The sequence below is a fragment of the Alligator sinensis genome, unplaced genomic scaffold (assembly GCF_000455745.1).
Source record: "Alligator sinensis unplaced genomic scaffold, ASM45574v1 scaffold1048_1, whole genome shotgun sequence".
NCBI classification, from domain to species: Eukaryota; Metazoa; Chordata; order Crocodylia; family Alligatoridae; genus Alligator; species Alligator sinensis.
This window is the reverse complement of record NW_005842736.1, coordinates 159,861-174,197: the sequence shown is the minus strand read 5'-3', so window position 1 is coordinate 174,197 and position 14,337 is coordinate 159,861. Positions and strand designations below refer to the sequence as shown.

Sequence of the window (14,337 nt, the reverse complement as noted above, 5' to 3'; positions counted from 1 at the left end):
GGTGGCCCGAACCCCCGCCCAGCCCCAGCCACTGGCTCCCACTGAGGAGCCAGAATTTTGTTTTTAGTAAGATGTTTTTGTCATTTCCGTGGAAAAGCATAGGGAAGCAAGTTTGCAGTGATCACAAAAACCGCCTTTTTGCGGTTTCTGTGCAAATCATAAATTTAGTAGATCCCTAGTAATGAGTCTTTTTTTTTTAGAAACAAATATGGTCAAAATTACTTTGAATTGAATACAACATATATTAAAGCTTAAATTTAAATGTGATATTTTGAAGCAAGTAAATGCAAGTGAATATGCTCTATCAAAAACTTGTGAGTTATAGTCTGTTTTTTATATATTAAGAAAGATATATTTTTTGCCTACTTTAGGTCTTGAGGTCAAGCTTTATAAATTTATCAATGGGTCAGATATTGCATTAAGGATGCGGAGCAGTGGTTATCAGCCTTTTTAGACTCAAGACACCCCTTAAAATGCAAGCTCTTAGTTTTCACCTGTTTTTTTTTTCTTTTACTACAAAAACAATAGAGAAATTTTTCTGTTGCAAAGAACTCAGACCACAGCAGGTCAGAATGCTTTTAACACTATGGATTCCTTCTTTAAATATCTGGCTTTATCTTGAGTCATGTTTGCACAGCTAACATTGTGTGGCACCTGGTGGCACCCTTGAATAGTTCTCAAGATACCCCAGGGTGCTTTGGGACCCTGGTTGAGAATGACTGACCTAGAGAACTGGGCTGCTGTGGGTAGGAGACTAGGAAAATTAATTTGGAATTGGCCTCTAACTCCAGAAGACACCATCATGTATTTTATGAGTATCATCCACTGAGTCCACCTGTTAATTATCTTGCAGTATTCATTCACCATTATAAATTATAGAAATATAAAATTAATAAGGGTCTGAAAGTTAATACCTATGTAATTTCTTTAATGTAACCCACTACACAACATTTTTTTTGCTAAATTTAGTGTAAAGGCTCTATTTAGTTGTATATCTACCAATTTTAGTGGTTAAGTGAACCAATAAGAATCCATCTTGAGAAAATAACAGAAATATAAATGGAGAATTTGGTTAAATTTAATTTAAATGGCAGTCACTGTATCTCAAAAATAAATCAAGACAATAAAAACTGCCCAGCTAGTAACATTCTTGAAAATGTTAAGTGCCTATAAATAAAGGTTTAAATTGAAAAATATCCCATCAACACATGTAGCAATCATATTAACCACTCTGTAATGTAGTTTGTTCAGAATTTTTTTGATTTTATGTTTAAAAAATTATTGCTATGGCATCGGTTCTCTCTCTTCCAAGTTCTAAATACATGGTGCCTGGAGCTCTTAATGCTGTGAGATTATATCAAGTACCACAAATCAGAAATGAATGCTTTTTTTATAATTATCCATACAGTGAAGGAAAAGCATGAAGTCATAGAGGACTTGAACACTGGTAAACAATTTTCTTTGTTTTTACAAACTTTTCATAGAAACATCCCAAATTCTCAGAGCTGGGAGTAGTGGGAAGTTTCAGATTTTATTTCCACACCTACCACTGACTTGATGTATGAGTTTGAGCCAGGTGCTAAATTGCTTTGCCTCAGTGTTGCAACTAGAAAATAATTATAACAACATATGCAATTGTAAGAATAATTCTACATGATTATTGTGAAAATTAATTGTCTAGTATAGAAGGAATGTTTGGTTAAACATTGTTATAGCATGTAAAGTATTTTAGTTTTTATATGTAGAGATTCTACAGCAGACAACTTTTTTTTGGAGGTGGTATTTAATGATGATGTGGCTATTCAACGAGTCAGTGGTATGATGGGCATGTAGACTCCACAACCTTTCCAGTGCTTTACTATCCTCCTAGTGAAAGTTTTTCCTAGTGAAAGCCCGTTTCCCTCAGCCTTTCCTCAGAAGTAATGAGCTCTATCCCTCTAACCATTTCCATTGCTCTCCACTAGAGTCTCTCCAATTTGTGCACATCCTTTCTGTAGTGAGGACCCCAAAACTGGACATAGTACTCCAGATGTGGCCTCACCAATACTGAATAGAGGGAAAGAATCACTTTCCTCCATCTGCTGGCAGCACTTCTATTCATGCAGCCCAGTACACAGACTTTCTTCTCAGCAAGGACACACAGTTGGCTAATATTCAACATTTTGTTCACTGTAACCCCCAGGTCCTTTTCTGCAGAGCTGCTGCTCAGCCCCCAGTCCCCAGCCTGTACCATTGCATGGGATTGTTCCATCCTAAGTACAAGACTTTGCACTTGTGTGTTGAACTTCATGAGATTTCTTCAGGTCCAATCCTCCAATTTGTCAAGTTCTCTCTGAATCCTAAGCCTACCCTCCAGCATATCTACTATTCCCTTCGGCTTAGTGTCACCTGCAAACTTGCTGAAGGTACGTTCTGTCCCATCTTCCAGGTTGATAAAGATATTGAACCAAAACTTGCTCCAGGACTGACCCACGGGACACTATGCTTGATACTGGCTGCTAACTAGACATTGAGCCATCAGTTTTTACTACCCTTTGAATCTGACAGTCCAGCCAGTTTTCTAACCACTTTACAGTCCATTTATCTAACCCGTACTTCCTTAGTATGCTTGCGAGAATGTTGTGGGAGATCATATCAGAAGCCTTGCTAAAGTCAAGGTATATCACGTTCACTGCTGTCCCTGCATCCACAGAGCCAGTCATCTTGTCATAGAAGGCTGTCAGGTTGGTCAGGCGTGACTTGCCCCTGGTGAATCCATGCTAACTGTTCCTAATCACCTTCTCCTCCAAGTGCTTAGAAATGGATTACTTGAGAACCTGCTCCATTTTTCCAGGGATTTAAGGTGAGACTGACTGGTCTGTAGTTCTCTGGATCTTCCTTCTTTCCCTTCTGAAACATGGGCACAATATTTGTCCTTTTCCAATCATCCAGAACCTCTCCCGATCACCGCAAGTTTTCAAATATGATGGCCAGTGGCTCTGCAATTCCATTGGCCAACTGCCTCAGCACCCTTGGATATATCACATCTGGCCCCATGGACTTGTATGTGTGCACCTTTTCTAAATAGTCCCTAACTTGTTCTTGCACCACTGTTGGCTGCTTACCTCCTCCTCAAACTGAGCTGCCAAGTGCAGTATTCTAGGAGTTGACCCTGATTGTGGAGACTGAGGTAAAAAAGGCACTGAGTACTTCAACATTTTCTGCATTATCTGTGACTAGGCTGCCTCCCTCAAAGACCCACGCTTTCCCTGATCTTTCTCTTGTTGCTGACCTACTTATAGAAGCCCTTATTACCCTTTGCATCCCTTGCCAGCCGCAACTCCAATATCCCATGTCCTTCCCAATTTCATCCCCGCATGCCAAAACAATATTCTTATGCTCCTTCTTAGTTGTTTGTCCAAGTTTCCATTTCTTGTAAGCTTTGTTTCAGTGTTCTAGGTTACTGATGAATTCCCTATTAAGCCAAGCTGGTCTTCTGTCATACTGGCCAGTCTTCCTATGCATCGCAATGATTTGTTCCTGTACCCTCAGTAAGGTTTCTTTAAAATACAACCGGCTCTTCTGAACTCATTTCCCCCCCTCAGTCTAGCTTCCCAGGGGATCCTGCCCATGAGTTACCTGAGTTGAGTTGAAGTCTGCTTTTCTGAAGCCCAGGGTCCTTACTCCACTGCTCTCCTTCCTTCCTTTCCTCAGGATCCTGAACTCATTCATCTCATGGTTGTTGCAGGCCAAGTTGCCATCCACTTCTTTGTTCCCCACTAATTCTTTCTGGTTTGTAAGCAGCAGATCAAGAAGATCATGGCCCCTAGTTGGCCTCTCCAACACTTGCATGAGGAAGTTGTCCCAACACAAAAACTTCCTGAATTGCCTGTGTACTGCTGTATTGCCCACCCAGCAGATGTCAGAGTGATTGAAGTCCCCATGAGAACCAGGGTCTATGATATGGAAACTTCTGTTAGCTATTTAAAGAGCCTCACCCACCTCATCCTCCTTGTCTGGTGATTTATAACAGAAACCTACCATACCATCACCCTTGTTGCTCTCCCTTCTGACCTGAACCCAGAGTTCTGCAACAGGGCTATGCAGTTTCATACTGTCCCTCCTGAGCAACCATACAGCTCTTTTACATAAAAAGCAATCCCTCCTCTCTCCTCCCCTTCTTGAACAATGTATGCCATCCATGACATTACTCTAGTGGTGCAAACTATCCTACCAAGTCTCTGTTATTCCAGTCACATCATAGTTCTGTGGCTGGACAAGGACTTCCAATTCTTCCTGCTCGTTTCCCAGCTCTGTGTATTTGTGTACAGGCAAACAAAGTCAGTGTAAGAGATTGTTCACGTGGGCACTGATGCAAGATCCAGACTTAAAACTCTATCTGAAAATTAGAGAAGGCCTGTATATTATTTGAAAAATGTGCATCTTAAATGTAATTTTGAGTCTTCAGCCAATTTGTGAATTTAAAGTTGGTATTCAGATAGTGCAGAACATTGTGATTATTACAGTTAATCCTTCTGGTAAATCAGTAGATTAAAAAGACCATAATGTTTATGGGTTAAAATATCTGTGTACTGCAATGTGTGTTATCGTATAACAAATGGAATGCATGCTGCATGTTTGTAGTTTTTCATAAGAGTAGACTTGAAGACATTACTTTTTTAATTTAGCAGATCCCCCCCCAAAGTAGGGTTGGGACAGATCACAGATGGTTCAGCATTGTCTTTACATTTTATTATTGGCATATTTCTCTGAATTCTTTGTACTTTTTCATGCATAATAATATGATTTCTAAATTGTTTATTTCCAATTTTTTTAGCTTTGTTAACACTTAAAATGCTTTTGAGACAACATTGAATTTTGAATGTACAACAGAAGATGACTTCTCACTTCCCCCCACACCCTAGAAGATGTGAAAATGGAAGTAGAATTATTGATACCTTGGTACCCTAGGTCATGTGGCAAAACTGTGCCATGTCCATATTTGCTATGATGCTATTCATGATTGTGCTCTGCCCTTGAAAGTTGTTCTGCATTCTTCCTTGCTCTCCTTAAAGGTACAGTTTAATAGTTTTATACAGTTAAGTTATGTCTTGTGAAAACCGTAGGCTTACAGACACCCTGGGTGTATCTATACTAAATGCTGTGTTTCTGAGCTAAAGCAAGTAATAAGTCATAGAATCATAGAAAGTTACAGTTGGAAGGGGCCTTACGAGGTCATCTAGTCCAACCGCCTGCTCAAAGCAGGACCATCCCCAACTAGATCATCCCAGCCAAAGCTTTGTCTAGCCGGGTTTTGAAAACCCACAAGGACTTCAACTACCTCTCTGGGTAACCTATTCCAATGTTTTTACTACCCTCCTGGTGCGAGAATTTTTCCTAATATCTAACCTAAACTTCGCTTGCTGCAACTTGAGAGCATTTCTCCTTATTCTGTCATCTGCCACCACTGAGAAGTCTAGCTCCATCCTCTTTCAAACCTCTCTTCAGGTAGTTGAAGGCTGCTATTAAATCACCCTCAGTGTTCTCTTCTGTAGACTAAATAAGCCCAGTTCTCCCAGTCTTTCCTCATAAGTCATGTTCCCCAGCCCCCTCACCATTTTGGTGCCCTCCTCTGGACTCTCTGCAATTTGTCCACATCTTTTCTGTAGTGGGGGGCCCAAAACTGAACACAGTACAGTACTCCAGATGTGGCCTCACTAGTGCTGAATAGAGGGGAATAATCACTTCCCTTGACCTGCTGGCAACACACCTACCAATGCAGCCCAGTATGCTGTTAGCCTTCTTGACAACAATGGCACACTGGTGGCTCATATTCAGCTTATCGTCCACTGTAACCCCCAGGTCCTTCTTTGCAGAGCTGCTGCCCAGCCTGTACTGGCTGGTGCATGGGATTGCTCCGTCCTAACTACAGAACTTTGGACTTGTCTTTGTTGAACCTCTTGAGATTCATTTTGGTCCAATCCTCCAATTTGTCCCAGTCGCTCTCAATCCTAGCCCTATCCTCCAACATATCTACTGCTCCCCCCCCCGTTTGATGTCATCTGCAAATACCAGCTGTGCAGTCAGAGGCACGTGTAGACACACCCACTAAGTATTTAAAAAAGATTCACCATATTTTCTTGCGTTTCACAAACCCCCAAATAAGACAAGCACCCTTGTTTCTGGGAAGGCAGAATAAAGCAAAAAGAGTTTTGCAGAGCTAAGGCCCCATAGAGCAGGGACAGAGCCTAATCTTTAACTTGCTTACCCCACCTTTCTTTCTCTGTCAGAAGCTTTTCACAGCTGAATTGTTATATCAGCCAAAAGAAGATATTTTAGCTGTTGAAGACTGGACTACATAGGTGGATCTAGGATTTTGGAAAGAGCTAAAACAGTCTACGGGGCTGTGAAATTGGAGAAGAGATGAGGAGCAGCTAACAGACAGTAGTCAAGGAAGGATTCTTTGATTAGAGGAACATCAAGACTATTAAAAAGGGAAGAAGTCATTAACACCTGTGGAAAGGAGAGCAATTAAGTGGAATTATAATGAGCCATGAAATTAATTGCCTCTGTCAGCCATGCCTGAATAGAAATGCCACTGCTGCTGCCAGGCAGTTGGTTTTAAACTTTGGTTGCAGGAGGAATTAAAGTGTGGTGTGACTGTAACACTGCACTCCCCCTGGATCTACGTCTGCTGGACTCTGATAGTCCTTCCATGCAGCTGGTGGAGGAAAAGAAGCAGCCACCATTTACAAAGTCTCTATGCCTCCATTCTAGGCAAAAAATCAGGTTCCCCACTTAGGACGTGCGTCTTAATTTTGGAAGGCTAATTTTTTGGGGGAAAGTGAGTAGGCATTCAAGTAAATATGATAGATCTATCAGTGCCTATTTTAAACCTTATGGAAACTAAAACAAAAATATCAAAATAGTGTGCTGCCAGAGCTAAACGCTATCAACTAAAAATAAAACACTGTCAGATGAGAATGGAATCAAACAAATTAGGCTCAATGTTGGATTGTAGTTAAATCATCAAAATGGTCCCAGAGCGCGCTCATAAATTCTGAGAAGGTAGATAGATTTAAATTTCAACTAAAAATTGGCACAAGTCAGTTAAATCTGTAATGTATATCTGGTTAGTTAATGCTTAAAACTAAAACCAAATTACTATCTAATGTTTAAACTGCAACCTCAGACTCTATAATAATAAAGTTTCCTACTTAGATGTCAATCCTAATCTAGTGGCCAAAATTTTCCTCTTATCCTCAACATCTGAACACCTGTTAATAATCAGAAGCTTTACACCATTTATTTAATGAAAATTACAGGTGACAATCACAAATCTTTCAAGATTTTTACATAATGCATTTCAATGAGTACTCTACCAAGACAATATTTAGGGCTGTTTTAAATCTGGAGAGCTTTTTTTTTCTGGCATTCGTTCTGTGGCAATTTTTCTAGATGCTTAAGTATGTAGTTCACTGCCACTGTCACACTCTAAAAATAAAGAAAATTAGGCAGCCAGGATATCTCCCAGCTAATAAAAACAAAAAGCTGAGGGGGAAAAAGTGAAAATAAATTCCTTAAAATGATTGTGTACTTGTAAACCAGGGGTGGGCAAAATACAGTCCGCAGGCCAGATTTGGCACACCAAGCACTTTCATCTGGCCCACAGTACCCACCAACAAACTGTGCGCTGTCCAGCCCTTCTACCCACAGGGGTGGGAACCAGGTGCTCACATATACACACAACCCCAAACATACCCTACTGCTTCGCTCCTACCCTCATGGGCAGAAGGGCCTAACTAGCCAGCAGCAGCTTCCATGCGAGGCTGCTGGTGCAGCCCCCTGGGACCTTCTCCACTTCCCCAGTCTCTTGCTGGCTTTGGGCAACAGGTAGGGAAGCGGTGGCATTGGAGCTGCAGCTGGGCAAGAGCATGGAGCTGGGGCTGGTGGCAGCACAGAGCCCACGTCCGAGGGTGGGGGGGTAACAGCGAAGAGCTTGGGTAGGCAGCGTGTGGATGTGGGGGGTGTGGGGACCCCCCCCCCCACACACATACACACGCACACTCCCACTATGGCACACAGCCCTGGCAGGTGGTGGCAGCAGCAGTAGGAGGGGCACTCAGCGTTCAGATGCTGAGTGGGGCACAACTCTGCTTGCACTGTACATCTCAGTGAGAGATGCACCTCTGCTGGGCAGTCTGAATCACCAGCACTCTCTGCCACTCATGCGCAGCCTCCACATTTGCACAGCATGGGAGGGAAGCCCCAGCACTGGACCCGACTGCCTTCCCCTCTGGGGCTGTGCAGTACAGGAGAGAAGCCTCAGGTGCTGGAGCCAGCTGCCTTCCCCTGCCCACCAGAAGGTGCCTGGGGTTTCCCTCCACTGCAGTGCAGCCCTGGCAGGGGAGTGGTGCGGGGGTCCAGCCACACCCCCTCACAAACCCCACACACACACGCACACACACACACACACTCACACACACACACACACACACATCCCCACCATACACCTCCCTCCACAATGTACAAAACTAAGAATTTATTTTTGAGTTATTATGCAGTCACCTCTTTATACAGTATGTAAAGACAAATCAAGACAAATATTTTTGTAATAAAATATGTTATAGTAGATGTTTGACTTCTAGTGCATGATTTTTTTTTTTTTCTGGTTCTAACACGGGAACAACCCCCCCCCCCCCCCCACACACACACACACACACACACGCACGCATATGGAGTATTCCGGGGGGCAAGGGGAGGGACTTCAGGAGCAAAGGTCAGGGGTTAGAGGGTGGGACTTCCAGTCCCAAGATGGTGACAAGAGGGCAGAGCAACTGTTAAGGGACGGGACTACCCATGTGGCCCGTGACAGCTCACCAAAACTTACTAAGTGACCTTCCACCCAAAATAATTGCCCTCTCCTTTTGTAAACACTTCAGCTCTCTCTTCTGGATTCCTAGAGAGAGAGAGCGAGAGCTAGAACTTGATGCATGGCTGGCACAGTGGTTCTTACACGTGAATCTTCCTCAGTGCAGGGAAAGGATGGGGTTGCTCATTTGTATGGTTTAGTTTCTACAAGGTGAGAAGTTTTGGGGATTTGCTGCCTGTCTTGCAGGGCTCCCCATGGTTCCAGAAATTTGGCAGCTGGGGAGCAGCCCTACAGGCTGGATGCGGCTCATGGGCTAAGGGGCTGAACACTCTGGTTCTCTGGTTTTAAAATATTCTTAGCCTAAGACCTTCAAAGGGGAGAGCTGAAATTCAGGAGTTGAGGAGAAGAAGCAGCGAGTCGTTTTTACCATGTCTGTTTGTCTCTGTGACTTTATTTTCCTTTCAAAAATGTTGTTTCATTTCTTCTCTGTCTGTCTGTCTAAGAAGTGTGTGTGTGTGTGTGTGTGTGTGTGTGTTACGGGTGCACGAAGCTTCAGTGACCAATTCGATTTGGCCTGATTTTGAAGGTCAAGTCACTGAATCCAAATCGAATCGGGAGATGAAAAAAACCCTCTGATCAATTCAGAGCCTCTGAATCCATTTGGAAAAGATTCGGAGATTCAGCGATTCAGAAGGCAGTCTTGCAAGGAAACAGAAACTAAGAGGAGGGAGAGGGAGCAAGGGGGGAAAAGACTGACAACTGTAGCTGGCTAATGACTGATCTTTCCCTGACTCCCCCTCCAATCACAGTGCTCTGGGGGAGGGACATAGAAACATCACAAGTCTCTGTCTGCAGCCTTTCTGTCCCTTCTGTGAGCTGTTTCTGCCTGAGCACTGGGAAGGTCCCCTATTACAGGCTACCATCCTTGCTGTTTTCATCCTGCTGTGCCTTAACACACACACAGTCACACGTGTCACGAGTTTTGCTTTCAGAAGCTTGAGTCACAGTTTCCCAGAAACCCCTGTACCTATCTCCCTGAAACTTGGCAGGCCTCGTGCCCTCAGAAGGGGCTACCAACCCTGGTATTTTCATCCAAATCTGCCTTAACACACTGACCAAGTTATAGGTATTTCACTGATTCCCCATTATAGTCTTGGCCGAATCACTGAATCTCGCCAAATCTTCCGAAGCCGATTCAAGACAGTGATTGCAAACTCCTAATCGAATCGCTGTCCTCTAAATCGGCCAAATCCGAATTGACTACTTCCCTATTCACATAGGCCATGTGTGTGTGTATTGCTGATTTTGCAGACATTTAACTGCTTATGGTACAGAGTTGTTGGAGTACCTCAATCTTTCCTTTGAATTCTAGATATGCATCCAATTCTGATTTAAAGATTCCATAAATCTTAAAAATTAAGCCAGTATGGCTCTTCACAGGCACAGGGATCAGCCTGTAGATTTCCATTTATAGGATCTGTGACCTAGGTTGCAAAGTCTTCAGGGAAAGGGCTATTTTTTTATTCTATTTAAACAATATATTCTAACAGTGCCTGATAAAAAATCTAGACTAAACCAACGATGCAAAAAGAAAATAATACTTCAGGAAAATAACAAGAACTGCTTAGCAATGACACATTCTAATGTCAGTTTGAAGAATATATCTAAACTTCCATTTAGTAATCTTATTAAATATTTAATTTAAAGAAACTCATGTTTTTGGTGTTTTGCAGGGCACCTGGTTGTGATGGCAACCACTTACAAACCCAAAATATCATGTTTACCTACTGTCTCTCAAATATTTTTCCTTGAATAAGCTCTTGTTATGAATCCAGAGCCATTTTGCTTATTCTGAGCAACCACTCTCTAGCAAAAAAAAGACTACATGTACAATGATTTTTCAACCATTATGATCTGTCTGTGAGCAGTAAAGTTGAGCCCCTCCCCAGGGAGAAATTTATATGAGAGATTTGTTCCAAAGATTATTTAAATGTTTAAGAAAAGAGCTAAATACCTTCAGATATTTTAGGCCTTGTATTCAGCTGTACAACTGCTTTCTTCAGTGTAGTGTTTATGAAACCTCTTGAAATGTGCTTTTTCTAAGAGAATTGGAATCTAATGTAGAGAATGTGCATTAAAAATATATAGGAAGAATATTAAACTTCAGATTTTCAGCAGCTGAAACCTATGCAGTAATATGCACACTAGTTTCACATGTATGCAATCAACTTACCTTGTATTTTTAAACCAAACAACACAAAACATTTCTCATATATCTGTAGGTTTTCGCTGTTCTCTAGACCTTTCCCATGATAGATCGTGGAATTAGACAATAGATAGATTCAGATTTTTTAATATTTGAAATGAAGTCCTATTCCATGAGGAATAAATTAAATGTGATCTCATATTAACACATGAGAAACTACTCCATCAATATAATGTAATGTTCTGCTAGTTGGGGGGGTGGGGGGGTTAACATGAAACATTTAAGTGTATGTGTGAGTATTATTTAAAAATGGATTTTAATGTTACTTTGGAAAAATGTTTTTATACATATACCAGGAAAATGTAATTTAAAGTTTTGTATCCTAATTTGGGCTTGCTTGTTAATAACTAAGTGACAGCGAGTGACTTTTTTTTCTAGGATTGGTTATTTTTTTTGTGAGATTATTGTGGTATTTTATGTTGTATGGTGGAGTTAAAGGATGGTATAATTGAGAATTAGTAATAGCTTTTAAGACTGTTAATCAAAAACAACCCATTTTTATATTGGGGGCATATGAAAGTGTTATGTGAGGAGTTTGCAAAAATCATAATTACTTTCTAGTATGCCAGAGGTGGGAGAATTAAATAAATATGGAAATCGGTCTTTTCACAATGATAGGTCACAAAGCTTATCTGTTAAAACTTTGTGATGTCTGAAGCTATGAGTGAATTAGCAGGCATTAAGCAAAATAATTTGCAGTATTACTACAACAATATTTTACCAAAAAATACTAATATTGTATGAGACGGTATAAAAAGGTATTGAATGTCAAGGCTGTTGTGGGGAGGGGGGAAAGAAGAAAACTAATAAAAATTCATCCTCACAGTTTCTTCTGGAAAAAAAAGTTTTGCTTTATTGAAGCTAAGGCTTGAGGGCTGGAGGGCCACAGTTTGTATCTGTCACCTCATTTCTTACCTAACCATGCAGTAGGAAGGATCTATGAAAGTTTGTGCCCACTAGAAAAAAAGTTTAAAATTTTCCCCAGCAATTATAGGCCAGTCAGTCTTATCTCAGTCCTTGGGAAGACCTTTGAGAAAATTATCAAGGAGCACATCTTCAAGGGCCCAATAAGGAAGGTAATGCTCAGGGACAACCAACATGGGTTCATTGGGAGCAGGTCCTGCCTGACTAACCTGGTTTTCTTTTATGATCAGGTCATAAAGTCCCTGGACGAGGGTGTCAGGGTGGATGTTATTTTCCTGGACTTCGAGAAGGCTTTTGAGATGGTTTCCCACCACATTCTCTTAAAAAAAACTAGGTGACTGCAGCATTGATGCCTACACAGTCACATGGGTGGCAAATTGGCTAAATGTTCACACCCAGAGAGTGGTGGTGGACAGGTCATTTTCGACCTGGAGGGATGTGGGCAGTGGAGTCCCCCAGGTTCGGTCCTTGGGCCCATACTGTTCAACATCTTTATCAGCGATCTGGACGTGGGTGTGGAATGCACACTGTCCAAATTCACTGACGACACCAAGTTGTGGGGCTAGGTGGGTATGCTGGAGGAGAGGGACAGAATCCAGCTACATCCAGACAAATTACAGAGGTGGGTGTATGAGAATAGGATGGAATTCAATGCAGACAAGTGCAAGGTGCTGCATCTAGGGCGAAGGAACCAGCAAAACACTTGTAGGCTGGGGAACACCCTTCTTGTCAACATGGTGGCAGAAAGGAATCTTGGAGTCACTGACTCCAGGATGAACATGAGCCGCCAATACGAGGAAACAGTCAGTAAGCTAACCGCACCTTGTTGTGCATTTACAGATGCATCACAAGCAGGTCCAGGGAAGTGATCCTTCCCCTCTGTGTGGCGTTGGTCAGGCCACAGTTGGAGTACTGTGTCCAGTTCTGGGTGCTGCACTTCAAGAGGGATGTGGCTAGCATTGAGAGGGTCCAGAGGAGGGCCACTCACATGGTCAAGGGGCAGCGGGGCAGGCCCTACAAAGAGAGGCTAAAGGGCCTGAACCTATTCAGCCTCCACAAGAGAAGGCTAAGAGTGGATCTGGTGGCTATTTACAAACTCACCAGGGGGGACCAGCAGAAATTGGAGGCGGCTCTGTTCCCCCGGGCACCACTCGGGGTTACTAGGAATAATGTCCACAAATTGTAGAGAGAAGGTTCAGGCTGGACATCAGAAGACATTACTTTACAGTTAGGGCTACCAGGCTCTGGAATGAGCTCCCAAGTGAGGTGGTGCTCTCTCCTACCTTGAGGGTCTTCAAGAAGAGGCTGGACAAATATTTGGCTGGGGTGATACGACCCTGGCACCCGTTCCTGCAGGGGGTTGGACCTGATGATCTGTTTAGGTCCCTTCCAACCCTAAGCACTATGATACTATAAACTTAAACAATCCGGGCAAAAATCTGGAATCTACTGAAAAAACAGATAATTCTTTTAAATAAATCTGTGCCATTCTTTAGTAAAGGGAATCGATCCTGTTGGATTAGTAAATAAGATTTTTTTTCCCTAAACTTTCCAAAATTATTACAGAAGAACAGTGTGGGTGGTGGGTGTTCTGGAATTCTTGTTACTATCAGTTGGCAAGAACAAAATGGAGGACACTGTTGTAATTATTACAGCTCATACAAAGAAATTTGAAAGACCGTTGTGTGATTTCTGATTTAGCATATGTATCTCTAGTGGGAGCAGATTTTGTGTGTTAATTTCTAGTTTTGCAATTAATTGCTGAAAGTAGGGCTATATAGTAGTTGGTCAGAAAGGGTACTGTGGATGAGAGATTTATTAGGCAAAATTGAGTTGGGTTTTTTTTCCCTAGTTGAAGTATTTTGGGATTTTTGTTTCGTATGAGACCAGCTTCTTGAGAAGGCCATGTTTCAGTGTAAAGGAATGTGAGATGTCCTGAAATAACTTCTGTTTTGAAGATACTTCTCCAGGAAAAAAAACAACTTAAGTGCAAAAGTCTGCAATGTAGTTTTCTTGGGATATGCATGTTAAGTAGTAGGGCCAAACCTGACCCGGGCAAGGTCTTCATCGTCACCTAGTAGTGAGACTCCAGCAACCACTTCGCGAAGATCCCACTGCGCATGGACTGGCGCTTCCTCCACCACATCTGCCTCAACTGCCTACCTCTGAATGGGGCCGTCCGCTTTGTCCACCAGGACAAGAGGTGCCGACGGTGCAGCTACATGGCAGAGACCCTCCCCCACGTGCTGTGCAGCTGCAGGCTGCATGCCAAAGCCTGGCAGCTCTGCCACAGCAC

At 42.4% G+C, this 14,337-nt stretch overlaps 1 protein-coding gene across 8 annotated transcripts in view; it reads left to right on the top strand.

Moving 5' to 3' along the window:
- LOC102368983 (methyl-CpG-binding domain protein 5) overlaps nt 1–14,337 on the top strand; it is a 235,939-nt gene that overhangs the window by 78,345 nt on the left and 143,257 nt on the right. Inside the window, exons 2-3 of one of the 8 annotated variants that reach the window (XM_025216385.1) lie at nt 1,409–1,447; nt 4,817–5,054. The exons of 6 other annotated variants lie outside the window; for them this stretch is intronic. The gene's annotated coding sequence lies outside the window, so the exon portion shown is untranslated. Of the gene's footprint in view, nt 1–1,408; nt 1,448–4,699; nt 5,055–14,337 lie in introns of those variants that run through there. One more of the 8 variants, XM_025216379.1, reaches the window with a different exon arrangement.